The sequence below is a fragment of the Rattus norvegicus genome, chromosome 9 (genome assembly GCF_036323735.1).
Source record: "Rattus norvegicus strain BN/NHsdMcwi chromosome 9, GRCr8, whole genome shotgun sequence".
NCBI classification, from domain to species: domain Eukaryota; kingdom Metazoa; phylum Chordata; class Mammalia; order Rodentia; family Muridae; genus Rattus; species Rattus norvegicus.
Genome location: NC_086027.1, coordinates 96,319,418 through 96,346,560, shown reverse-complemented (window position 1 = coordinate 96,346,560; position 27,143 = coordinate 96,319,418). Strand labels below are relative to the sequence as shown.

At 46.0% G+C, this 27,143-nt stretch overlaps 1 protein-coding gene and 1 pseudogene across 1 annotated transcript in view; one reads left to right on the top strand and one right to left on the bottom strand.

The window, feature by feature from the left end:
- Trpm8 (transient receptor potential cation channel, subfamily M, member 8) overlaps window positions 1-27,143 on the bottom strand; it is a 122,393-nt gene that overhangs the window by 91,399 nt on the left and 3,851 nt on the right. The gene's annotated exons all lie outside the window — the stretch shown is intronic.
- Ppid-ps21 (peptidylprolyl isomerase D, pseudogene 21) lies at window positions 5,981-7,076 on the top strand (annotated as a pseudogene).

Sequence of the window (27,143 nt, the reverse complement as noted above, 5' to 3'; positions counted from 1 at the left end):
GCGGCCATAAGCAAAGCCAGCCAGCTCCATTCACCAAGGAGGCTTCATAGGTAAGAAACAGGAGCCTTGGTGGCTCCTCCATGGATCCTTGTCACTACTAAGATAAGCATGGGCACTCATGTGCCCTCTGCAATATCCGTAGACACCAGCTGTCCCACTCTGCTCTCTGGATGTTTGTCCCATGAGTGAGAACTCTTGTCAGAACCGGATGAACCGGAAGTAGCTCACAGTGATGGCTGCAAAGCACTTGATACCACCATGCACTGAAAAACGTTCTGGGTGACAAACTCCCTGTGTAATGGATTGCATCTAAAATGCACTCACACATGCATGGGCTCCTGTTCCAAGCACTTGTCCCCAGCCATTGGTGCAAGGTTGAAGGCTATAGAGCTATCCAGAGGTGGGAAGGCATAGCTTATTAGAGGTTAGCCTGAGGTCTAGAGCCCAGCCCCTAATTCCAGCACTCTGTCCTAGCCCACCCAATGTGAGCAGTCACTGCCACATGCTCCCACAACCCCCAGACTGAGCCCTGCCCCCATGCCTCTCCCACTGTGGTGGACCAAGCCCTTTGAAACCGTGAGCCAAAACAAGTCCCTCCCTCCTATAAGTTGCTCCTGTCAGTCATTTTGTCAAGGTGATGGAAAAGTGGCTTGTCACATGGTATATGTTTTACTTCAGTGAAAACCATTTTAAAAATATTGAGTGAGACTGGTTCTGGCTTGACTCTGGTGCTTTGCTCGCTCTAGTATGGTAAACAAAGCTTAGAAAGATTGAATCCTGTCACCTTGCCTTGGGTGTGTCCTCAAAGGGCCAGCTAGGGTGACAGACCAACCCAATTAGAATCCTCCCTATCTGGAGGTGCAGAGATGACTCAGCAGTTAAGATGGTGCTAGCTCACTGTTCTTGCCCAAGTTTGGTCCTCAGCATCCACGCTGGGTGGTTCATAGTAGCCTGCAAACCCAGCTTGAAGTAGTCTCAAGTCTCTAGCCTCTGCAGGTCTCTGTACTCACTTGCATGGGCTCACCCCTCCACACACATAGACATCATTTAAAATAAAATAAATTTGTACAAAAAGGCGATCCTTCCTACCTCTGATGCCTTTTGTCCTCTGTGATGCTGTTGGCTTTGCGAAGGACTACAGGGAGAAGAGGACTTTATCTCACTGCCCAGCCCCACAGGAAGCAGTGTCGTGCTCACATGTTGCATCAACACTGAGCTCCACTGTATATTACAGTCCTATGCCTACTCTGTAGATGATGCACACAGAATGCATCCCCAGGATCCTACGCTGAACTTGCTGACCCGGATCCCTGGAAAGGCATGACCCAAGGAACTTGATGATTCTCAAGTTCAGCAGGGCTTGAGCACTGCAGCTCCAGAGAAGCAAATGCCACCACCCTGAGGCAGCACAGAGCAGGCAGGACCAGGATGCTACCCTCAAGAATGGAGCAAGGCAGCCAGGAACAGAGTAACGACACAAAGACGGACTCTACCCCAACATTCACCATCTCATGTGACAAGGCAGGAGAGAAGGAGGGGGGGAGAGAGAGAGAGAGAGAGAGAGAGAGAGAGAGAGAGAGAGAGAGAGAGATGTTAAAGTGAGCACAGGGAATTCCAACCAGAGCTTGAGTTGCTGGACTATGGGAGCCACAGTCACAGGAGAGACTTCAAGCTGGCCTTTTTTTTTTTTTTCTTTTTATGTGAGCACACTGTTGCTGTCTTCAGACACACCAGAAGAGGGCATCAGATCACCAATACAGGTGGTTGTGAGCCACCCTGTGGTTGCTGGGAATTGAACTCAGGACCTCTGGAAGAGCAGTCAGTGCTCTTAAGCGCTGAGCCATCTCTCCAGCCCCAGGAGAGACTTCCAGTACACACAAACAATCCCTCTAAAGGGGAGCAGATGGTCTGCTTGCCTCCAGTGAGCAGGCAGTCCCATGGCAAGTTGCTCCGATGTCTATAACCCTGTGAGGTGCCCCCTCGTCATAAAAAGGCTGGAACACCAGCAAGACTCCTTTCCATCTTCCCAGACTGCTCCTTCTCCAACCTCATTACTCCCACACCTGCAGGAGGCTCTCTACTCTCTCAGGCACTGAGTCCAGCTCTTCCCCCATGGAGGTGGAACAGAGTGTCACCAAGCAAAGTCCTGCCTTCTCTGGGTGAGTTTGTTCCATGAAAGATGCTTAAAGAGAAGAGCCCTTTGATGACTGCATGTTGAGGCTTCACAGGGTCTATGCTCTTGTCCCACCCTTTTGACCCTGTGTGAGGATTCAGGCCCACATAGGTCAAGGCCTTGCCCTTCCCAGAAACCCAGGTCTTCCCCCAGAGGCTTTGACAAGGAGAGAGGCATCAGGTACAGTCGAGTGGACCCATCACTCAGAGATCATTTCCCATTCAGGTAGGGGATAATGTGGAAGGCTAGCACAGCTTTGTCTTAGCCCTGGCCAAACCTATTGCCTCTGCCACCGCACTGCTGTGGCTATAGGCGTGCAGGACCATGCTCAGCTCGCCCTGCACACCATCTGCAAAGCTCTGGCTCAGATGTCACACACGTTATGAAGTCATAGTGTCTACCCTGCATGCCAGAGACGAAGACACAACACCTGAGGCCTGACCACTCCAGCAACAGCACCTGAAGACCCCCTACCCATCAGAAGAGTTTATGAATCATGTCTGTGATGCTACAGAGCCAAGTTTGACGGCCCAGACCTACAACCCCAGCATTCGGGTGGCTGAGCCAGGACCGTAAAGTCCAAAGCCAGTCTGGGTCTTCAAAACCAACTAACAACCAACCAACAAAATGAACGAGCATGGAAGGATAACCCTAAAATCTCAGCAATTGGGATCTCCAGCTCAAGGCCAACATGGGCTACATGTTGATATCCTGTCTCAAAAGATGAATGGATGAGTGGATGGACAGATGGATGGATGGACAGATGGATGGATGGATTTTTTTTAAAAGAGTTCATGAGACCTAAAGTAAGTCATTTCAAGAGACCTCCAAGACTTTATTTAAACTGTATTATTAAATTTCTGCCTTCAAACAGCCTGCCTTCAGCAAGGCTGAGAAAAAGTGAGGGGTAGGCTTTTGAGGAATGCATTCTCTTTCTTCTGTGTGTGCTTTAGTGCCCGAGTGAGACAGAAGCTATTAAAAATTCACATGGCCTTCCATTTGGCCTATCTGACCTTGCCCTGTCCCATTTTAGAGCTCTGGGCTCTAAAGGGCTCTAATAAGAACCCATTTCTTCCCTTTTATCCAAATTACTGAAACTTTGAGATCACAGAAAGAGCTCTGAGTGATTCCTGACCACTCTCATGTGGTAACAGCACGGCAAAGAAAACATACTCCAGGCCCATGTGGCTTCTCAGAGCCATTGCTGGGCTTCTGACCAGGGATGAGGCACCCTCCCTTAAAAGCATGGTGGCCAGGGGTGATGGGGGTAATGGAGGGAGTAGGGTAGCCATGCATAATTAGGGTCATTAGTAGCACTGCCATCCCACAGAGGGGCCTGGGGGCAGAAGGGCTCGAATGTCAGAGATGAAAATAGCCAGGCCATAGCAGATGGGAATTAAATATTTGCCCCAAAAGTAACCTGATGGGAAAGACATTTTCCAACAAGAGTCAGGATGCCCTCATGGTATGCTAGCCCCTGTAGCCTTGCCCCTACCCAGGCACTAGCTGCTGTAAGTTCTGAGCTAGGGGCTGCCAGCTCCCCCATGAGGAAGTCTGCCCAGCAAAATCAAGATATATTAGCAGTTTTAAGATTCTGGTCTCTTTGGGGGAGACATCTCATCTGAAAATTCAGATAGATTTTGTTAAGTATGTATAAATTATATATAATGTATATCACCTATATGTTACACTACATCAGTGACACCCCAGGAAGAAATTCATGTGTGTTTGTGTGTGTGTGTGTGCGTGTATGTGTGTGTACACTTGCATGTGTGTAAGCATTTGTGTAGGACAGAGTTCAGCTGTCCACACTGCTGTTTTTTGGGTTTTGGTTTTTGTTGTTGTTGTTTTTGGGGTTTTTGGGGGGTTGTTTGTTTGTTTGCTTGCTTGTTTTCTGGAACCTGGAGCTCCCTGGTTGGGCTAAGCTGGAGAAAGAGTTCTAGGACCCTCCCTGTCTCTGCCTCTCCAGCTCTGGGATTGTGAGTTCCAGAGTTCATCACTTCTGGATTTTTAGATGGGTGATGAGACGCCAAATCATTTAAGTTCAGACTCCATTTAGAGAACCTGACCTAAGTTTGAACTCGGGTAAACTAACAGACTTGGTTTCCAAGTTGCCTCCCAACAAAAGCCCAGCCTAGCTCCAGTCTCTAGGCCAATCCCCAACAAGACCAGCATTTTCAGGTTACACCCTCAACAAGTCCAGCATCTCCAGGTTATTCCCACAACAAGCCTGCACCCCCAGGTTACAAGCCCATCCCCTGCCTAAGGACCACCAATGCAGAGGGGAGGAGAAATTAAGTTTATGGTATGACTCCCAGTACCAGCCAATTTTGTTAAAGGCCAGAGTACTTTATGTATTCCCTGCTTGTTGCTTACTATAAATAAAGCCTTGCCCCAATAGACGTTCTGGGCTCCACCACCTGTGTGAAGGTGGTGCACTGGGGGAGCTTGAGTTAGCTTGAATAGAATAAAGACCCTGATGCGAGTTGCACCAGATTGGCTCCTGTCTGTGTTATTTTGGGGGGATCACCAACATTTCCCCAACACTACAGTGCTAGGGACTGAACTCCGGTCTTCATGCTTGCTCAGCAAGCCCTTCACCAACTGAGCCATCTCCCCACATCCATGAATTCCTATTTTTAACACGCTTTCCAACACAGACTCTCACGCGATGTGCACTCAACTGCGACAGAGCGGATGCACTCATCAGCAAGAGATGAAGTCAGGCAGGCAAAGCAGGACTTGGAGTTCTTGGTACCTGGGCTGCTGCTGGAAGGCGCTGCCACTTTGGAATGAGGCTCATCCTTCTCCATCAATCCTCCTTGGAAATGGTGTTACAGGACATCTAAACACCTGCTCCTTACTTTGATTCTAAATCTAATCACCTCCACAGTCAAGTCCAGCAGTGCTTCTGACAGACCTACTTATAAGACAAGATGTCTTTATTGAATGGATCTCACAGTTGTGGGCTATGGTATAATTTTCAAAGTGTTTGCTACCTGCAGGATTCTGTTTCTAAATGCTACAGCAAAGGGCCTGAAGCAGTCTCTCTTGTGGGGTGTACACCAGAGAAGACTAGGACATGGGTTTAAGCCAAGAGAACGTTTTTATTAGCCCAGCCAGCAGCTACACTGGATGTTTGGGATCCTGGGGTAGCACTAAGCCTTTCTCACTGTAAGTTTCACTCACTTGAAAGTCTTTATGCACAAAAACCGTATTCTGGGTTGACCTACTTCAATTAAAAAGAGCAGTTAGCTAGAATCACAACTGTAGAGGCCAAAAAGTAAGGTCAGTACAGCTAGAGACTTCCCCAGAACTATGGCATTGATAAATTAGGTCTGTTTTAGTTTTGGCAGGTGATGCTGTCTAAGCACTGAGTTTTGTGGCTTGATTAGTACTACCATCACGGAATCGGTTGTGTTAAGGTTTGAGGAGGAGGGGGAAAGCTACAGTCTCCTTCTGAAGAAGAACAAAATAAACCCATAAATGGGGAGGCCAAGGCTGAGTGAGATCAACCAGCCCCATAACTTTGGAGTCTGGTGAGGACCCTACGTAGCCATGGCAAGGGCGCAGTCTAAGCACGTTGACACATCTGGAGTCATAAAACAGGAGGGAAAGAAACAATTTGAGGACATGTCCCCAAAGGCCTAGGGACTTTACTTTAAGCCACACCTTCTGAAAGTCCACAGCATCCCCCAGGGGGCAAGCCTTTTTATCCAGGCATTTCAGGAGCACTGTTCACATTCAAAACAGCCCTGTCTCATACATGAGGCACTAGTATCCCGCTTTCCAATGCCTGCAGTGAAGATGTCCCACTCATCCCCAGCAGCCAAGCCCTCCAATTCCAAGAACCCGCAAGTCTTCTTTGACGCGGACATCGGTGGGGAGAGAGTTGGACAAATTGTTTCAGAATTGTTTGCAGATATTGTTCCTAAAACTGCAGAAAATTTTCATGCACTGTGTACAGGAGAAAAGGGCACCGGATCCACAGCTGGGAAACCTCTGCATTCTAAAGGATGCCCTTTCCGCTGAATTATTAAGAAATTTATGATTCAGGGTGGAGACTTCTCAAATCAGAATGGGACAGGTGGAGAAACTATTTACAGTTAAAAATTTGCAGATGAGAACTTTCATCATAAGCATGACTGGGAGGGTTGGCTGAGCATGGCAAATGCAGGCCCCAATGCAAATGGTTCTCAGTTCTTTATTGCAAAAGTTCCAACTCCTCATGTGGATGGGAAACGTGTGGTATTTGGTCAAGTAATGAAAGGACACGGTGTGGCAAGGATGCTTGACAATGTAGAAGTGAATGGTGAACCTGTCAAACTCTGTGTTATTACAGAATGTGGAGAATTGAAGGAAGAGGATGACTGGGGAACATTCCCCAAAGACGACTCTGGTGACTGTCATCCAGATTTCCCTGAGGATGCAGATATAGACTTAAAAGATGTAGATAAAATGTTATTAATATCTGAAGACTTAAAAACATTAGAAATAGTTTTTACAAGTCTCAGAACTGGGAGATGGCTATTAAAAAATATGCAAAGGTTTTAAGGTACGTGGATAGTTCAAAGGCTGTTACTGAGAAAGTTGATATATACAGACTGCCTTAAGTTGCGTGCGGCTGAATATTTGTGCTTGTCAATTGAAGATGTCAAATTGTCAGGGGGCAATTTGACAGTTGCTTGGAGGCTCTTGAACTGGGCCCTTCAAACACTAAAGCACTGTACAGAAAAGCACAAGGATGGCAGGGATTGAAAGATTATCATCAAGCATTGGCTGATCTTAAGAAGGCGCAGGAGAGAGCCCAGGAGATAAAGCTATCCCAGCAGAATTGCTTCAAGTCAAGCAAATGATAAAGAGAAGGAAGTATGTGCAAAAACATTTGCTTAATAAGGATTAAAGTTTCCTTAACTATCATACATTGATTATATAAAGGACAATGTATATTGCTGTCTACATGATCCCTGATGTTTCCCTTGATCTTTGTCATTGTTTACATAGCAGTGCTGACATTGGCTCCTTCTTAATAAAGTTACAAATTATAGTGAATAAAAAAAACAAAACCAAAAACAAAAACAAACAAACAAACAAACAAAAAAAAAAACCACAGCCCTGTCTCATCTGCTTTTCCAGCTCTTGAAGACAGGTCACATGACTCTTTTTTTTTTATTATTTTAGGAATAATGAAATTAACAAAAAATTGTGGACCAGAGCAGGGGCTGAACGAAGTAGGGGCTCTTGTTTCTGCCACACTGCAAACTGGGCAAGTTGGATGGTGAGCTTCCAGGTGATTCCTTGGTCTCTAGCTCCCGTCTTGAGGTAGGAGCACCAGATGCATGCCCTTGTCAAATCCTGCTCTTTCACATGAACTCCGAGGAATAAACTTGTGGAGCAGGCACTTCCCCCACCGTCACCGAGTCTCATTTCTCAACTCCATTCTCTCTTCTCTTGTTACTTAGTTATTGTTTCCTAAGCACTAAATTTGGTCCAGGTTCTGTTTTAGGTACTTAAAATACAATGAGAAATACAAGGGACCAATCCCTAGCCCAGAGAGCTTGGTTTTGGTGACAGAAACATTAATAACAGCAGCAACGAAACCAAACAAAAACAAAGAACGCCATAGATGTGACTATAGCTGGACGCCATCCTATTCTTTGGCATACGTAACAGTCTGCCTGTCTTATGTCTACTGTGATTTAACACTGCCTCTCAAAAAGTGAGGCATTTCGTGTATTTTAGAAATTCCCACATATACAACATCATCTGATAAGTGCAGTTGCCTTCTGATGTGCATCTGAGAGATAAAGGAAGAAGAGAAGAGGAGGGTAAGAGGAAGGAGGGAAGGGAGGAAAGAAGGAAGGGAGGGAGGGAGGGAGGGAGGGAGGGAGGGAGGGAGGGAGGGAGGGAGGGAGGGAACAAAAGGCAAAAGTAAGAGGAAAAAAGACCTCTTGGCACTAGCGGGGCCCTGTTGGTCTCTTCTCCTTTATATCCCGGCTAAAAGAGGAGTGTTCATGTTGCATTTATCAGCTCTGGGAGTCCTAGAAGTGGTCTTCAGTAACAACACCTCAGGGTGGAGGAGGGCACTGCACTGATATCAACTGGCAAGCAGCATCTGGTGCTCCTACCTCGAGTTGGGAGCTAGAGACCATGGAATCACCTGGAAACTCATGGTCCAACTTGCCTGCAGTTTGCAGCACAGCAGAAATGAGACCCCACCTCAGCAAGGTGGAAGGAGAAAAATCAACTCCCAAAAATTGTCCTCTGGCCACATTTGTGCTGTGGTACGAGCACAAGCCCCCCCCACACACACACACACACATACGTGCACACGGTGTAGTAGTTGGACACTGTACAGTCTCCCATAAGCAGCAAATTTAACTCCCTCTTCAGTTTCCCACTCCTTGTGGAGGATTTAATTGGTTCACAGCCTCAGAATATTCTATGAAAGCGGAAGCGACAGAAAGAGACACTGGAAACGGGCATATCCTTTCTCCATTTTATTAGCCCTTTGAGTGGCTGGAGTGCAAATGCTTGCTCAAGGGTGACTTCACACCAGCCTAAGCTTGGTATGTTACAGGCGGGTACAGCACACACTATGCCATCTGATGACACCACCTAGAGGACACCAGTTGAGAGCATCCTCACCTCAGTGAAGTTAATTTATTGACCCTGCTTAATTGACCCATAACTGAGAAATATGATGGGAATCCAGACATCCCCATGTCTGGTTATTTATACTATGTTGTCAAAAAACAAAACAAAACAAAAACAAAAACAAAAAAAAAACCAGCCCGCAAGGCAAGCACAGAGTAGACTGGGTCTGTGAAGCAGAGCTCTCACTGTAGCACAAAAAATCAGGCCTCAACACCTCCTCCTGCCTGGAGTGAGGGCAGAGAGTCAGTTAGTTGAAAATATCAGGTCATGTGATGGTCAGTTCGTACCCCTCTCCTTTGATCCCTGGGGTCTTATTTACACCCCTAATTTATAAAATAACTCACCTATGAAGTCCCACCCAGCACAGCACCTCGCTCACAGCGTTCCGTCAGCTGAAACTCCATAAGGGCCTTTCCCAGGATGCTCCAGAGGATGCATGAAAGAGAAGAGTCAATGCTAAGACTCTACATAACAAAATTCCAATATGGCGGACCACCAAGACATCGTGAACACCCACCAACGTGGAGTCACGGGACCTATAGCTGAATGCATATATATTCTAAAATTATTTATGCTCCCTTTCACTAACCCGGGGATGGAGTAAATCATCTGGGCTCATGTATGTTCCGTGTTTTCCTGTGAATTTTTCCATATGAAGTTGGTTCCTGTCTAAGACTAGAACTCAAGTGTGAAACACCTTTCCCTCTGGTACCCAGTGCTTTTAGAGATGGGTTGTGGCCAGCACGATGACCCTGCGTCTGCCGTAGTTCCTGGGACAGTACCTAGTAACCACTGACGTTTGGGTAAGTTGATAGAGCTATTCAGATACCTACCACCAGAGCTACTTCTGTGGCCACTCTGTAGAGCAGGATGGGAAACTAAGCAAACAAACTCCCTGCTCACGTTCTGGTGCTCCTTGCCCCATTTGAAGGTTAAAAGCCAGCTTTATCAGGAGACTCTTGTCTGCAAATGAATTTATTTCTAGGATCAAATAATAAAATGAAAAAAGTAGACTCATAACAAGACCCAATCTGGAAATTCAGACACACAGGAGGTCTCTCAATGATTCTCTTCACACACACACACACACACACACACACACACACACACACACCCTGCTTCCTTCTCTTTTCCTCCTTCCTCTCCTCTTCCTCTTTCTCCTTCTCCTTCCCCCTCTCTCAATTCTTTCCCACTTTTCATTTTCTCTCTCTCTTTTTTTTTCATCAAAATGTGTGCCAATCCCAGCACGACTTCTCTGCAATGGTGAGAGGTGGGTACCCTTCTGTCATGGATGAGAATACAAAGTCAAAACTACACAGTGGTAACTCTATACAGCTTGCTAGCAATGACTTCTCTGTGTTCTAGCTTGCTAGAAAGGATCAGTTTGCCTGATACCCCCCAAAACCTCACTGGTAGTGGTGAGTCAGTTTCCCGAGCACAAAGAATCCTGTGGTGGCTTCAGTTGCTCCTTCAGTAGTCCTTGCTTGTTTGCCCTTCATTGCTCTTTCTCTGACTGCTCTGATTTCTGTTTAAAGAATTATTTATTTACTGTATATGAGTACACTGTCGCTGTCTTCCGACACACCAGAAGAGGGCATTGGATCCCATTACAGATGTTTGTGAGCCACCATGTGGTTGCTGGGATTTGAACTCGGGGCCTCTGGAAGAGCAGTCAGTGCTCTTAACCACTGAGCCATCTCTCCACCCCCTGACTGCTCTGTTAATGATGTGAACTCAGAGCATGAGAAATCTCTGTCCTTGCCCAGAGCATTCCTTTCACTGTAGACTTGGGCCCAGGTGAATCCCTCTCTGCTGGGCTGTGTACTTGCTCTTAGGCCAACCTGTGTGTGGGATGTGACTGTCAGCTCTTACACACTGCTGAGGTATTGGAACTGTGGGACCCTGCTCGGTGACCAGCCCCTGAAGTGTCACTGTGGGGCATCCTGGCCTTCACTGTCTCGATCTTTGATATCATCGTACCGGCCAGAAAGTCAGGCAGAATCAGAAGAAGCAAGGAACAACAATTGAATCCTGCATTTCTCAGCCACCCATGCTGACAGGGAAGCCTCGCTGCTGAGAGCAGTTGAAAGCAATTATTGAAAGCCATTTAAATTCTAAATACCCTGAATTTTAGAGAAAAAAAATTGCAGTGAAATGACACTTTCATGAAAAATATATGAGGTTGCTTCCAGTAATTATAGATTAGCACGGATGCTTCTTTCATTGGCCATTAATTTATATCAATTATGTATTGAGTCCTGTGAAGCTGTATGCTAAGAACCACTTAGCACTGGGTGCCCAGATGCGCTCTTTAAAGGACAGACTATGGCTTCTGTTTGGATTATTTTTTTTTCCCTATGACTGACACAAAACAGCAGTTGAAATGAAAGCCCATTTAAAAAAAAATGTAAAGTAGGGTCTCATGACCAGAAATAGTGGAGCACACCTTTAATCCCAGCACTTGGGAGGCAGAGGCAGGTTCATCTCTGTGAGTTGGAGGCCAGCCTGGTCTACAAGGAGAGTTCCAGGGCAGTCTGGGCCACACTGTGAAACCCTGTTTCAAAAAGCCCTCCCCACAAAAGGATAGGGTCTCATGAATCCCAGGCTTTTGGATTTTTGATTCTCTTTCTCTTACTTCCCAAGTGTCATTTTAAAAACAACTAACATTTGTTTTCATTTTATATGTATATATGAGTACCTGCATGTATACAATGCCCCAAGAGGCCAAGAAAGCATTGGATCCCCTAGAAATGGAGTTAGAGGCAATTGTGGGCTACCATGTGGGTTCTGGGAACTGAGTCCTCTTACAAGGTCAGAAAGTGCTCATGACCATTGAACTATCTGCCAGCCCCATCGTGTGCCATCCTTTTTGTTTTTTGTTTTTTGTTTTTTTTTCGGAGCTGGAGACCGAACCCAGGGCCTTGCGCTTGCTAGGCAAGCGCTCTACCACTAAATCCCCAACCCATCGTGTGCCATTCTTAATGTGCAGCTATTTCCCTCTCTGCCACCTAAAGTTAAGCTGAGATTTTTGCAACTTTTTTTTTTTGCTCTTTTTCTTTCCAATCCCATGGAAGGTGGTCTCTCTAATAGAATCACTGGTGGCCCAAAGCGGTGGGCACAGTAGGAATTGTCCTGACTCACTGGGTGGCCTGCCCACCCCTATAAGACTGGACCCTGTTCAGGCTCCTTCATCACATCTGACCACAGAAAACAAATGGAGAATGCTCAGCCCCTGGGCACCGAGCAAATCCAAAACTCAGATCCAGCACTGAGCTCACATGCTCTATTCTTTCCACCTCTGCTCTGTTTTCTGGTTTTAAGTGTTTAATGATAACAAAAGTGGCTTCTATACAGAACACAAATTCTCGCAAAGATGAGGAGGATGTCTCAATGAGACTGTAGCATGAATAGGGATGGTGGTTTTAATGTCCAGGTGAGCTCACTGTGTGGGACCAAAGACTGGGGAACCTTTGTGCCAGGCTGCGTCAACAAACTCAATTCCAAGTCACCTTACAGAATCCTCTCTGGTTGACCAGTTGTCTGTCCATCTGATCCCTCATAGTGGGTTGCTCTCCCATCATTCTCTTCTTCTCGTTTTGTGAATTGCTGGCTTGTCCTCTCCCCTTGGCATTTTTCTCTTCCACTTTCTTGGCCTGGCTAGCCCTTATCAGGTTATCAAAGGGCCCATCTCAAGCACTTGCTGTTTGAAGACCCTTCTAAGATGGTTCCTGTCCCGTCTCATCCTCTTTGTCTCTGGGTCATGAATCACTAGATAACTACAGCATTAGACACCAGGCTCCCCACAAGTAACACCTAGTAAGCCCTGGAACGTCTTGGACAATCTGGCATTCCCAGGGCAGGCACAGAGAGGAGGCTTAGCATATATGTTAAAATTAACAAATATTACCCAAGCTAGCGAAGAAACCCTGTTGCAGTAAAGAAAAACTGCGTCTTGATGACAGCTTAGATGCTAGACGTGCTTCGCTGGTTCAAATCACAGGATACTGTTTTTATCCAAAGGCCTACCCTTAACTTTCTGACAGGCAGCTTTATTTCAAATTAATAGAATTAGTATTGATGATGATAAAACATCTGGAAAAACAACAGAATCATTACTAGAGATAGGATTCATGCTTGTCTAGCAGGCATGAGGTCTTTTTTTTTTTTTTTTTTTTTTTGGTTCTTTTTTTCGGAGCTGGGGACCGAACCCAGGGCCTTGCGCTTCCTAGGTAAGCGCTCTACCACTGAGCTAAATCCCCAGCCCCCAGGCATGAGGTCTTTAATTTGATCTCCAGCCCCATATAAATTAGGCAATGTAGTGCACATCTATTATCCTAGGACTTCAGAAGAGAAGCTCAAAAGTTCAAGGTCATCTTTGCCTACGTAGCAGGTTTGAGGCTAGCCTGTGCCACATGAATAACGATGAGGAGGAGGGGGAGGGGGAGAGGGGGAGGAGGGAGGGGGATAGGAGAGCAGAATCAAAGGCCCAATTCTTTTTTAAAAGTGATTTAAACATATAAAATTGATGAGGTCTCAAATCTCTTCCTTCGGTAGAATAGATGCAAATGGGGTGTAGTAAAACTAGAAATAAGATTTGTCATCTTTAAATAGTTCCTTGTCTGCTATGAAGTACTTTTGAATATTTGACACTCTTCTATGGGTTCATATTTCAGTTAAATGGTACAATAAATTGCTTTAAGCCCAGGCATCTGGCATTGTGTGCAGAGTGTAGCAGCAGATGGATCAGCCTTGAAACCCCACTGCCTGTCTTCTGTTAAGTAAGGTTCATCACCGTCTATCTGTGTGACTGACCCTGGCGCAAGTTGCTTAACACCAGTCCCTGTACCCACACACAGTGGGTGTACATTGAAGATGGTGCATGCTTTCTGCATTGTGAAATACAAAACTGAACTATACATTGCATGCCTTGAAGAGCTTAAGATGAAGACAAACAGGTCAGGGGGCTAGAGAGGCTGCTCTGTTCTTGCAGAAGACCAGAGTTCAGTTCTCAGCATCTGCATCTGGAGGCTCAGAACCGGCTCTAACTGTAACTCAGGTGATCCCAATTAGGATTAGAGGCGTGGCTACCGAGAACACCTGCACTTATGTGCACACATCCCTCGAGCGGACACACATAATTAAAATTTTAAAATCATTTTTTAAAGCCCAGGCCACATGGATTGACTTAAAAGAGAACTAGACAAGCTAGAGATGTCTCAGTAGTTAAGAGCACTTGTTGCTCTTCCAGAGGACCTGGGCTTTGAGACACAGCACACACATGGTAGCTCACAGCCATGTGTAACTGACGCCATCTCCTGGCGTCTATAGGCACTGCATGCTGCAGACATGTGCAGACAAAATACTTATATACATAAAAATAAATCACGTTTGAAGAAAAAAAAGATCTAGAGAGCAAATCAAGCATTACTCCTTGCTCTGTATCCGTGAGAGCGCTCTCTCTCTCTCTCTCTCTCTCTCTCTCTCTCTCTGTGTGTGTGTGTGTGTGTGTGTGTGTGTGTGTGTGTGTGTGTGTCCAGGAATACCCTTGTCTTCTGCTCTGGAACCAGAAGTTCAGGCTCTCTATACTTGAATCCATGACTTTTACCAACCAACCCTCTGGTCCGTAAGCCTCTAATCTGAACTGAGTCCCACTATTGGCTTTGGGACTTCTAGACTGTGACCGAGAACCCAGGGTCTAAAGCTTGTAGATAACCCATATGAACACATCATAATCACTCTAAGTTCTCCTCAAATAGACAGATAGGCAGGAAATAGACAGACAGACGGATGAATAAGCAATAGGTAGGTAGGTAAACAGACAGACAGACAGACAGATGATGGATGGTAGATAGACTGTTGATTCCATTTCTCGTAGAACCCGGATTGATAACCACCCTGTGGAACGGGTGAGTGTAGCTGAGCCTCTCAGGCCTCCTTCTGTCTTCCAGGTGAGTCTAATCTGCAGACAGCGGACACTGAGACCCACTAGCTCAGCAGCCGCTGCACACCAGCGAGTCCTCACTCTAGGTGACCCCTGCTTTGTGCAGCATGTGCCAAATGGAAATCTGCTTGATCTGTTTGCTTTGTCCTGGGATAAGGCTGCAGAACTACTATGGAGTCCACTCTCTACTAGTTCTCCTTCTGGGTTAGCTTTTGTTAGGAAAATCTTAAAGATGTCATTTACCCTTCAACACCCTTTCTTTTTTTTTTTTTAAGCTGAAAAACTTCAAAAATTCTCTTTATTTTTCAATTCTCCTTTTGTTCTTATTTTATTATTATATCGTATTTATTTACATCCTAAATGTTGCCCCACTTCCCCATACCCCCTCCCAGAATTCCTTACCCCATTCCCCCTCCCCTTTGCCTCTTAGACGGACACACACACACACACACACACACACACACACAACTCACACCCCCAACATCCCCCTTCCCTGGGGCATCAAGTCTCTATAGGATTAGGCATGTCCTCTCCCACCGAGGTTAGACAAGGCAATCCTCTGCTACATATGTGCTGGGGTCACAGCCAGCCCATGTATTTATGCTCTTTGGTTGGTTAGTCTCTAGGAGCTCCCAGGGGTTCAGGTTCGTTGACACTGTTGTTCTTCCTACCACGTTGCCATCCCCCTTCTGTTCCTTCGATTCTTCCAACTCTTCCATAGGAGTTCCCCACCTCCATCCAATGGTTGGCTGTAAGTATCTGCATCTGTCTCAGCTGCTGGTACAGCCTCTCAGAGGACAGCCATGCCAGGCTCCCGTGTGCAAGTACAGCACAGCATCAGGGTTTGGTGCCTGCCCATGGAATGGATCACAAGTTGGACTGGTCACTGGATGGCCTTTTTTTTCCCATCTCTGTACACCCTTCCTCTATCAGTACCTTTAAAAGATACACAAGTAATTTGGAAAGAAAAGAAAGAAGTCTTATGAACCCAGGACTGAAGAGGCTGAGATAGGGAGTTTGTGAGTTCGGGCCCAGTCTGACTACATAGCAAGGTCTTTCCTCATAAAACGAAATAGAAGGGAGAGAGGGAAGAAAGAGGGTGAACAGGGGGACCCAGAAATACATTTAAGTTTCTACCTTTAACTCCATGATGGAGAAAGAAACTACCATATGGAAAATTCCAAAAAGTAAACCATTTGAATGCTTTAAATCACATGCTGGTCTAAAGTAGCATGTTGAAACCATACCACCCGAGTCCATCCTGCTAAGGACACAAATCTCTCTGTCCAGTGTATCCAAACTGTATACGCTACCCTCCTGCTAACTACTTTGGTATCCATCCTGGTGGTCTCAGCAATATTGGAAGGCTTGCATCCAATCTACTCTCCTTTGACTTAATCACAGCCCCAGGTTACTACAAGATTGAGTCACACCAAAGAGAAGCCATACGGGGGGGTGGTGAGGAGAGTTCTTGATTTAATGAGAAGAAGTTGTATGGATGCTGTTGCTAAGATGTACAGGGGGAAAAAAAACGAGTCTGCTGTCCATGACATTTTGAAAGGAGTAAATAGAAGCTCACACTGATATTGCCATAACATTTTCAACTATGAAAGTTACAGGGGCTGGAGGGATGGCTCAGTGGTTAAGAGCACCCGACTGCTCTTCCAGAGGTCATGAGTTCAATTCCCAGCAACCACATGGTGGCTCACAACCATCTGTAAAGAGATCCAATGCCCTCTTCTGGTGTATCAGAAGACAGCTCTGGTGTATCAGAAGACAGCTCTGGTGTATCAGAAGACAGCTACAGTGTACTTATATATAATAAATAAAATAAATCTTTAAAAAAAAAAGAAAGAAAGTTACAGCCACAGTGTGTGCCCCAGGAGAAGAAAGAGCCATGGGCACATGTTCTAAAAGCAAGCCACTCGGGCTGTATATTTTACATCCTCTCTGTCCTACTTTAATGTTTCGTGAGCATCTCAGTGTCAGATATATTTCCGAGACTTGCAATCCTATTTTAAAACAGCCCGTAACATATTTAATTGTACCCCCTCTTTTTTTTTAAGCTATTTCTAGGGGTTTTTTTTTTCTGTATACTAAATAACACGGTGGTGAGAACACATTTGTTTTGCCTTCATTTGTCCATTGAGGAAATGTCACTGTTTCTGCCCCTGCACCAGACACCATTCAATGCAGAAAGGCACAGAAAGAGGAGGGGCTTCCTGGCCACTCTTTGCATGGGTGGGGTTGGGGATGACCATAAGCAAACAGATGGATATATGGCAGGCTGAGGGATAGCACAGTCAATGAAGAAAGTGGTTGTAGCTTGATGTTTCTCGCTATGACAAACACCATGACCACTAGCAAGAGGACAGGGTTTGTTTCAGCTTTCAGGTCATGGTCTATCCTAAAAAGAAGTCAGGGTAGGAGCTCAAATCAGAATGTGAAGGCAGAACCCACGGCAAGACACTTCTTGCTGGCACTAGTTAACATGGAAAAATCTGTTTTTCTATTTGCAAAGGGACCCACTACCCCAATAGGGGAGTTAATGTCTTAAGAACAATGTTCCTGGGGTCAGCCAACCCTTGAACTGACTTGATAAATCTTGTGTTGTCATTGACTAAACTCCATTGTTAAGGCTGCAGAGTTCAAAGTTCAAAAGGCAGAGGCCCATAGGAGTTCCTGCCTAAGAGCACAGGCCCTTGTCTTCTGCCTGCTCTGCCCCAACCGGGTCTCCCACAATCCTTCAGTGAGTGGCTCTAATGGGTAAATTGATACTTATACCACCATAACTGAAAGAAAGGACCTTTTGACCACTTGAAAATTAGCACCTCTAACGTACATGTCTGTCTATGTGCACTGTCCAGAGAATAACTTCCCGCTAGTTAATCTTCAGCTTCAACATGGCAGCATTGGTCACTGGGGTATCAGTCCTGCTTTTTGAGAGCCAAACTGAGCTCAGGTAGAGAAAAACCTGTTGAATTTTTCAGGCATTCTCAGCTTTGAAGCAGTCCTTATAGTCTGTCCTTACCACGCCAAATAAATAGTTTTATCTTATTTTTAATTATTGGTGTCTCTGTCGGGGTATGTGCCCTTGAGTGCAATGCCCAGGGAGGCCACAAGAGGGCGCAAGATCTCCTAGAACTGGAGCTAGAGGGGTTGTGAATATTCAACATGGAGACTGAAATCAGACTTGGGCCCTCTGGAAGAGAAGCCAGTACTCTTAAACACTGAGCTATTTCTCTAACCTCAGCCAATAAAATTTCTCAAAAAGGTGACATATTCTAGACAGTCAAATAAATGGTTAGCTAGCTGTTTCATCATTTCTCCAATCAGGTCCCAAATGTTCACTGAATCACTCCAGCCATGTTCTGTCCGCCCAGCCTCATCATCCTCACCCCCAGATAATACCGATAACAGCCCTAAAATTCACTCATGCTATGCTGTAAAAACTCAGCATTGACTCTGAGGGAGGGAAGACTTGGGTTATACAGACACCCTGAAGATCAACTGTATTTCTTTCTCTCTCTCTCTCTCTCTCTCTCTCTCTCTCTCTCTCTCTCTCTCTCTCTCTCTCCAAGGTCTGCAGTCTTGACCTCCTAAAGACCCTTTGCCTTTCTCATGCAGAGCAGAGTGGGTGTCCTAAAAACCCCTGCCCTCTCTCCTTCTCTGGAATAAGTGTGCAAACCCTACAGCCAGGAATGGCTTAAAGCACTCTCCCTGCTGCAGGCCCAGGAACTACTCTGACTCCTCAAAGGGCACCTCCTCAAATGCTATCGACACAACCAACGTTCCTTCACTCCTCCCTTGAAACCTGTGGCTGAGGCAGCAGGGGCTTACTGACATTCAGGAGGGTTAATCCTGCTGTCCTTGGGTCCTCATCCTCTTGGTGGGGAGGGTAGGAAGGCCATGTCAGCCTGTCCCTACAGAAAGGCACCACAACCAGCAAGCATTTGGTATGGTTTTCCTTGACAGAGAAGAGGTCATCCTCATCAGGGTTTATCCAAGCATCGAAAGTGTGAATTCTGCACTAGAGTTCACAGCTCCCATGATTCTCTCTGGCTCCAGACCCCTAGCAGGGTTTTCTACTGTTTCTTTCTTCTCTGGTTCACGCGCCTCTCCTCATCTGCAGAGGCTCCGCCATGACTTGCACTGGGTTCTCTCTAGCTCCTGTACGCTTTTCACTTGAGAAACCTTCCCACTTCAGAAGACTCTCTGCTTTATGCTTTGGGACTCAGGAAAATTTCCCACCCTGCATCTCTCTCTCTCTCTCTTCATCTTCTTCCATTTTCTCCTCCCATGGTGCTCAGAACAGCATGCCCCGTAGTCAGAAAGGAAGGAGTCACTGGAACTGCTGGCCATGGGAACCTTTGACACGTGTCCATCATGATGCTATACGTATCTTCCCACACTCCCAGGAGCAGAATATGTTTCTCTCTCATCATGTGCTTCCTAACATGGGATTCACTTTGTGACATTTCGGAGTTGAATAGGGAACTAGCTTTTGCACCTGTGTCTCCTAAGTCGAAGCCTCACGTATTGTAGGCTAGTCTGTGAACTTGTAACAGAGGATGACCCTGAACTCCTGATCCTTCTGCTTCTGCCTCTGGAGTACAGGTGTGTGCTCAAGCACAGGTGGATGGTTTTGTGCTTGGGGTCCCATCCATGGCTTCATGCAGTGGTGTGTGGATTGAACTACATTCCCAGTTGGAACTCCCTACTTTAACCTACATCATTTGATAACTACTACCCGAATGCCTTCATGCTCCGTGATTCTTTTGTGAATTACCCGTTCTTGTCTTTCAAGTGCGTGTCTGTCTGCTTACCTGTCAATGCTGAGTCACAAGAATTTCTTTACATATCAAGAACAGAAGTTATGTTTACAGGGACACACAGAAGCACACACGAAACCAACTGTGTACATTTCAGTATTTCATTTGATGATTAATGACAGTAAAACCCAATAGCAGAAAAGGGCAAAGTGGGCTATTGCAGGACTGGTTAACACTGGAAAGCTAAAAACGCTAATTCTTAACACTAGACACACTAAGGTGTGAAACAGGACAAACACACAGACGAGCATACTGACAAATGCAGCAGTGGCTGGCAGGTGGCTGACTAGGGCAAAGGTCTAGAAAAACAGGGGGGAAAAGCATAATTTTTTAATAGACTTGAATAACCGTGTGCTGGAAGCAACTGTGTAACGCACCAACTCTGAAGAGTGCTATCCTTTGATTAGAGACTCCAGACCAACACTCTGACTCACATAATTATTTTTGTCTTCATGGACTCCCCTCTCCTACGTTAAAAGGGAGGGATAGATACAAAAATTATAGTGTTATACCTGTATAAATGCTAAATAGCTGTACCAAATCCATTTTTTATTTCAATTTTAAAAAGTTATTGAGGCTAGAGAGATGGGTCAGTGGTTAAGAGGCACTGCTCTTGAAGAGGATCCAGTTCTGTCCCCAGCACCCACATTGGGCTCTCTCAATTAAAACCACTTGTAACTCCAGTTCCAGGGGATCCCATGCCTCTGGCTTCCACAGGCAGCCAGGCGCATATACCCACATGGAGACACACATAGTCACATGCTTAGAACTAGAAATAGAAACGTTTTGAAAGTTAAAACATTTTCGTGCTCCTTTAAAGTATCTGCCCAGTGAAAAGCCCTGGCGTGTGGAAAGCAGCCCCATTGGGGTTTGCTTCCACCAGAGATTCCCTGGCCCAAGGTAGTACCTCTCCCGAGATGGTCGGAACCAGAAGACTGGTCCAGAGACCTGCCATCTTGGTCTAAAGCCAACCGTGAAGCAGCTCGCCTAGCTCTAGAGCCCCCTACTGGACAGGAGCTGAGTGAGCAGTAGCTCAGCGCCATTTTCATTTATTCCTCCCCACCCCCAACCCCAAACCAACAAATAAACAGCTTTTGTTAAATTCTATCTCAGACACTCACTCTTCCCAGGGAAATCATCCCAAGATGACAGCACATTCTCACACAGCATACAGTAGGCCTCCATGTTTATATGTAAAGCCAAGAGAGAGGGTCGTCTCATCCCAAAGCTAGAAGGGCTATCCAAGCAGGTGCAGGCGCAGGCGCAGGCAGAGTGCCCGGTGTACAGCCCACACCCACTTCCTTGTCTTCTGCGGGGCTATGGCAATGTCTGCTTCCTGACCGTCAAGCCAACTTTTTAGAGTTGTTTTCTCTGATCTTCTCTAACAATAAAGATGGAAAGATTTAACAATGACAAAGGCACTCATTTAACAATGGCACTCATGACACTGTTCCTGACAGTGCCCTTTCAACTGTGAACACTGTTCGTTGCTCTGTCCCCTTCAACAAAGAGGGAAAGGAGGACCACTTAGTCGTAAGTCCTATGGCCATAAGCTCCAAGGGCTGTGTGTGTCCGTAGCAGTAAGACAATTCTGGACCCCACCCTTCTCATTTCCAGGATGGTAGAAATGTAGATAAGACTCATGGGGTGAGGAGTGCTGAGGTCTCACATGGTCTGGCAAAGCCACGGGCTCACCTCTGAACCTGTGTCAGCTCTATTTCCCTCCATGAAGGATAGAGCAATGTCTCCTGCTAGCTGCTCTCTGCAGCAATGGGATAGCTGACCCTAACCATCCAGATGCCGATTTCACAACTGACCTCTCCGTGACCTTAATAGACACCCTCCTCTCCCTATGATATGCATTCAATTAAAGTCTGAAAATCATCATAACAGATATATAACACCCCCACCCCACCCCCAACACACGCATAAATGGAGCTCAGAACTGCGGCTCTGTTCTCCACAGATGAGCCATTCGTGGGGACGCAACCCGAGCAGTGGTGTGGAAATGTCCTCACCCTGACTCTCAAAGCTGTCTGAAAGGTTCGTAAGTGCCTCGCACTCTGGCGAAAAGGAGAGCTGCAACATTCAAGAATCATACCCCGTCCTGGTCGTTTCAAGGTTGTGGCAAAGAAGTGTGATGTTGTCAGACCCCTCTGGGGCAAAGTGGTCCATTAGGCTGTGTGGGCAACACGGTAGGTGTACAGTAATAGCCGAGAAAGGACGCGGAAAGCAGGGGCTGGAAATGTAAGTGTTCCGTCCTCTACAAGGTAGAACAGGGAAGTAATTTAGCTGGGGCCCTGTGCCACAGGCATTTAAAAATCTCTGCCCTCGGTCGGATTTGCATTAACACTCATTCAGTTTCCATTTGCTTTTTTGGAAACTAGAAAGCTAGACTCGAGAGTTATTCTCTGAAATAAGTTAGCAGCACTCCTGGACCTCAGAAAAGAACCTATTTCAGATGGAAAGTTTTAAAGGTACCTGCAGCCACCTCTCTTCCTCCCTGCATACCGGCTTGGCACTTGTCTGTCCACCCCACACCAGTCATTGAAGTGTGGCTTGGAACCAGCCCCTTCCCGGTGCCTGTTCCCAAGCCCCATGCCTCCAGGGTTAGAAAACCAACATTCCCTTGGGAACCGGCTTGCTGGTACCAAGCACTGTCTCGCTGGTGCGATCTCCCTCTCTCTACAAAGGCAATAGTATTCCCAGTTTATGAGTAGCATCACTGAGGCTCAGACACATTGCCCAAAGTAGCCTTGGCTACAGATTGCAGAAATGGGATCTCAACACAAGCCACTCCCTCCTTTATTGGGACAATGGAAAGATCAATCTATCCAAGTGTTTAGCACATTCTGCTCAGTGGGCATGTTACTGTCATTGCTAAATGGAAGTAAATTGCCATTGGAGCCATCAGACAATCCCATCATATCATCCAAGACAAAACACATAATAAGAGCTTCACGAAACTCGCTAATACCCTGATGATTGCTCAGAATGGAGGCCATAGTGTGTATCTGGAACGTTCTTCAAAAGTCTATATGAAAGGGGTTGGGGACCTTGACACCAGGCATACTGACCAGAGCCCTGCTTACACTTGCTGCACAAGGCTGTAGGCTGGGAGGGCAAACCTGGTCTAAAACACTTTCATCACAATTCAGCGCAAAGGAAATAAATAACCAAACAGGCAGCTGTGTTAAGTCGGGTAACAACGAAGCACTAGTGCAAGTGGGAATAGAGTCGATGCCAAATGCTAAAGTGGAACCCTATAACTCTGCAAGCCTATAAACAAATCCAGGAGCTGTCGCTGTAGAAGCGTGCAGGAGGTAGAAAGTATTAGATGATCTAACCTAGAAAATGAAAAGGAGGGAGCATGAAGTTCCAACTCTGACAAGTAGAAAGTTGCCTGCCTCTTGCCATCTCCCACCACCCATCTTCCCTCCCCCCAACCTCCTCCCACCTCCCTCCTCACCCAGTTTTTCCCCTCCTGCCTTCCCCCACCCACCTTTCCCTATCCTCCCCCTCCCCCTAGACTTCCCCCACCAATTTCCTGTCTCCCACCCTCCTAGAGCAGCAGCTGAGCAGAAAAACACCAGCACCAGTCAAGACCAACAACTAAGGCCACCTTTTCTACCATCTTATGTCAGAAGGGGGAAAAAATCCACTTTGCATAATTCTCATTATTTTTTAATAACTATAAGGTACACTCCCAGCAGGAGAGAAGATTTCATTCTGAGAAGGGCAAAGATGAGAACCAAATGCTCTGTGTTCCATTTTGTATTTCTCATCATCGAAGGAGCTTTCGACAGTCCAATTTCAAGGTGGGTTCCCCGCCTCTCCTCCCCCAAATACTCAGATGCTGGGTCAAACACAATCTGTCTTCCCTTACTACCCTGAGTGAACATGGGCAGTGGGTGATAGGGATATTCCTAGATGACCTTCCTTCATCAGGGTCGCTAACAAAAATGTAAACACACGTGGAAGTGACATACTACGTCATACACCCACTGTGGGTCAGACTAGATCTCCTCTTGGCCCCATTTTCCTTAGAACTCAAACAGTGGTTATGACTAACCAAAGGCCATCCCAAGGCCATCTAATACCTAATGACAGAAAGAAACTACAGTGAAAAGAGTTGACTGTCTTCACTGATCATAGGTGTTTGTGACATTTAGGGTCAAGTCAACACACTACAGAACAGCCCCACAGAGAGAATCTCATTTATTGCTTCAAGGAAAATCAATCCTCAGCAACTTTTTTTCCATTTAATAATGAGAATGGCCCCCATAGACTCATGTTTGAAGACTTGGTCTCCAAGTGATGAACCTGTTTGGGAAGGATTAGGAGGTGTGGCCTTGTGGGAGGAGATGTGTCAATAGGGGTGGGTTTTGAGGTTTTAAAAGGCTCTAAATTCCAGGTCTCAATCTCTCTCTCTCTCTCTCTCTCTCTCTCTCTCTCTCTCTCTCTCTCTCTCTCAAGTTCTTGCTCTCACTTCTCAAACCTCATGCTCAAAAATCAACATTTGAAATGTCTTAAGATAAGCACCCACTCTGCCTCTTCCTGGCTGACCCTCAATTTTTTTTTAACTCACAGCAAGATTCTGATTTTAACGTTGAGTTGTGGTCTGTGGATGTTTGAATGACAAATATGCCTCCCGTAGGCTCGTAGTTTTGAATACTTGGTCCCTATCTGACGGTGCTGTTAGGGGAGATCATAGATCCTTTAGAAGATGGGACCTTGCTGAAGGAAATTGATTACTAGGGGTAGACTTCGGTCTCAGGGTTTCTATTGTTGTGAAGCAACACCATGACCACAGCAACTCTTATAAAGGAAAACACTCGACTGAAGATGGCTTACAGTTTGAGAGGTTTACTTCATTATCGTCAGGGGAGGAAGCATGGCAGTGTGCAAGCAGACACGGTGCTGGAGAAGGAGCTGAGAGCTCTATATCTGGATCTGCAGAGCAGAAGGAAGAGAAAATGCTGCACTGGGCCTGGCTTGAGCCTAGCAGACCTCAAAGTCCACCCCTAGTGACACACTTTCTCCAACAAAGCCACACCTACTCCAATAAGGCCAGCTCCTAATAGTGCCACTCCCTACGGCCCAAGCATTCAAGCACATAGGTCTATGAAGGCCGTTCCTATTCGAACCACACAACTCTGTATGCCCTGATATGGGTACCTGAAGAGACAGACTCCTGAGAGGCCTGGACAAATAAAATGGAGTCTTCTTTAGTTACAGGTGGGGCAGATTAGTGGGAAGCAACCCCAGTCTCCAGTTGGTTTCAATTTTTAAGGGTAAAACAAACAAACAAGCAAACTATAACTGTGATATATACAGAAAGCAAGCAAGATAACGGTTAAATGGCCAGGCAGGCAGTTAACCTAAAGCTCAGGGCCACATTGTATAGGAACTCATGGCTGGTCTAGTTTTACCAACTTATTTTTAACACTTAAAGTTTTCTTAGGAATACTTTCATGGGAAGGTATAACTGTAGTTAAGTAGCCTACTCTCCTGTTCTCTTCCTCCCTCTCTCCCCCCATTCCCTCTCTTCCTCTCACTCCCCCCATCTCCCTCCCTTTCTCCCTCCCTTTCTCTCTCTCTCTCTCTCTCTCTCTCTCTCTCTCTCTCTCTCTCTCTCCTTCCTGTATATGATAAAAATGGGACCCTCCAGTTTCCTGCTCCTGGTACCATGCTTCCCCTGACTGTTGCCACACTTCTCTGCCTTGAAAGACTCTATTCCCCTGGAACCATAAATCACAATAAACTCTCTCTTCTTTAAGTTCCTTCTACCAGGATATTTTATCAAGGAAACAGAAAAGCAATTAATACAGGGCCCATAAACCCTGGCCCGGCAAGATAGCTCAGCAGGTACAAGTGCTTGCCACAAAGTCAGGTCCTGAGCCCAATCTTCAGGACCCAGGTGGCGGAGGGAAAGACAACTGTCTTTTGAGCTCCATGTACAAGCCAGAGTTGGGGGAGCCAGGACACAGCATTCCCCGTGGTTTTAGCTCCAGGATCTGCCTTGAGCTACTGTCCTGGCTTTCCTCAGTGATAGACAGCTACCAGAAGTTGTAGGCTCAAACGAACCCTTTCCTTCCTGAGTTGCTTTCGGTCAGAATGCCTTATTATATCAACAGGAGTGAAACTAGAACACCCCGGTAAAATGTGGGGGTGGGGGAAGAGCTGCACTGGGGTGATACAGCAAGAAAAGAGGCCCGAGGGCAAACCGAGAACATCATGGCAGTAGATAGTTTTTTGGAGGGACTTAGAAATCTGGCTCAGAGGTTAAGAGCACTGACTGCTCTTCCAGAGGTCCTGAGTTCAATTCCCAGCAACTACATGGCGGCTCACAAGCCTCTGTAATGGGATCCAATACTCTCTTCTGGTGTGTCTGAAGACAGCGACAATGTTCTCATATAAATAAAAATAAGTAAGTTTTTTTTAAAATGTGTACAAGCTACAGAGTGAAACATGATCTTAGAAAATAACAAGAAGGAAAGGGGGTGTTTAGGAAGTTATCGATTCACCTCACGCCTCCTGTTTTAAAACCATTCACATACAATGCCAAAGGACTGGCCTTTGCCTGCTCCAAAGAAAGATGTCATGGGAGTTCTCAGACCCATAAATAATGGGGTTGATTAAAAATAGGTCACCCAAATCAATCTAATTGTGTTCTATTTTTAATGTAAATTCTACCATTGATTTTTTTTAAATGTGTAGCCCATTAAAACACATTAATGGTGACCCTAAGAATGTGTTTGTGTTTTAAAAAAAAAAGGTGAAGAGGAGAAAAAGCAATTTTCTACCACATGAAGGTGGGGCAGAAACATCACCAAAGCCTTAGCCACATTTTCCCAGGGTGGGAAAACACACCTCTGGGTGAGGCGGGAGGTGAGGGGCCATGATGATAAAATGTGACCAAGCCTCGTGGAGCCAGGTTTAAAATGTCTGGAGCCTCCCCATGTCTCACTGGGATAAAAGGACTCTGATTTATATAATGAAGGGAAGAATGCGTGATTGCCTGTCTGTGTTCTTTATCCCGTGAAAAACTCAGGCTCATGTTTGCACGACAGGCAGCCATTCTAGAAAATGCGGCAGAAGAAAACTAATGCTAACCGTGCTCATCACACTTTCGTTGGTGTGAACAGAGCCCAGAAGTGCTTTCATAAGCGCGCACTTATTTAACATAAATAAGAAAGCATTTATGTTACGTGCAGATGAGATCGCTGGCAATTCAAACAGACTGACCTCACAGTAGTGGAGAGTCCAAAAGCTTCATTATGGCCAGGCAACACTCTTCTCGGGAGAGGATGCACACCAGGTAGAGCACATTTTCCTCTTTTATATAGTTTTTGTTGCTGGGCAGACAGAACAAGCAAGCGGTTTACAAAAGCCAATTGGAATGCAGTTAGCAAGGCCACACGATAAAGTTTAAAATCAACCGAGACAAGGGTCTAGGTTCAGGCCATTAAATCAGTAGGGATTTAAAATGTTATCTCTCTCCTGTTATCCTCCGGGTACTCGCAGTAAGACCAACAGT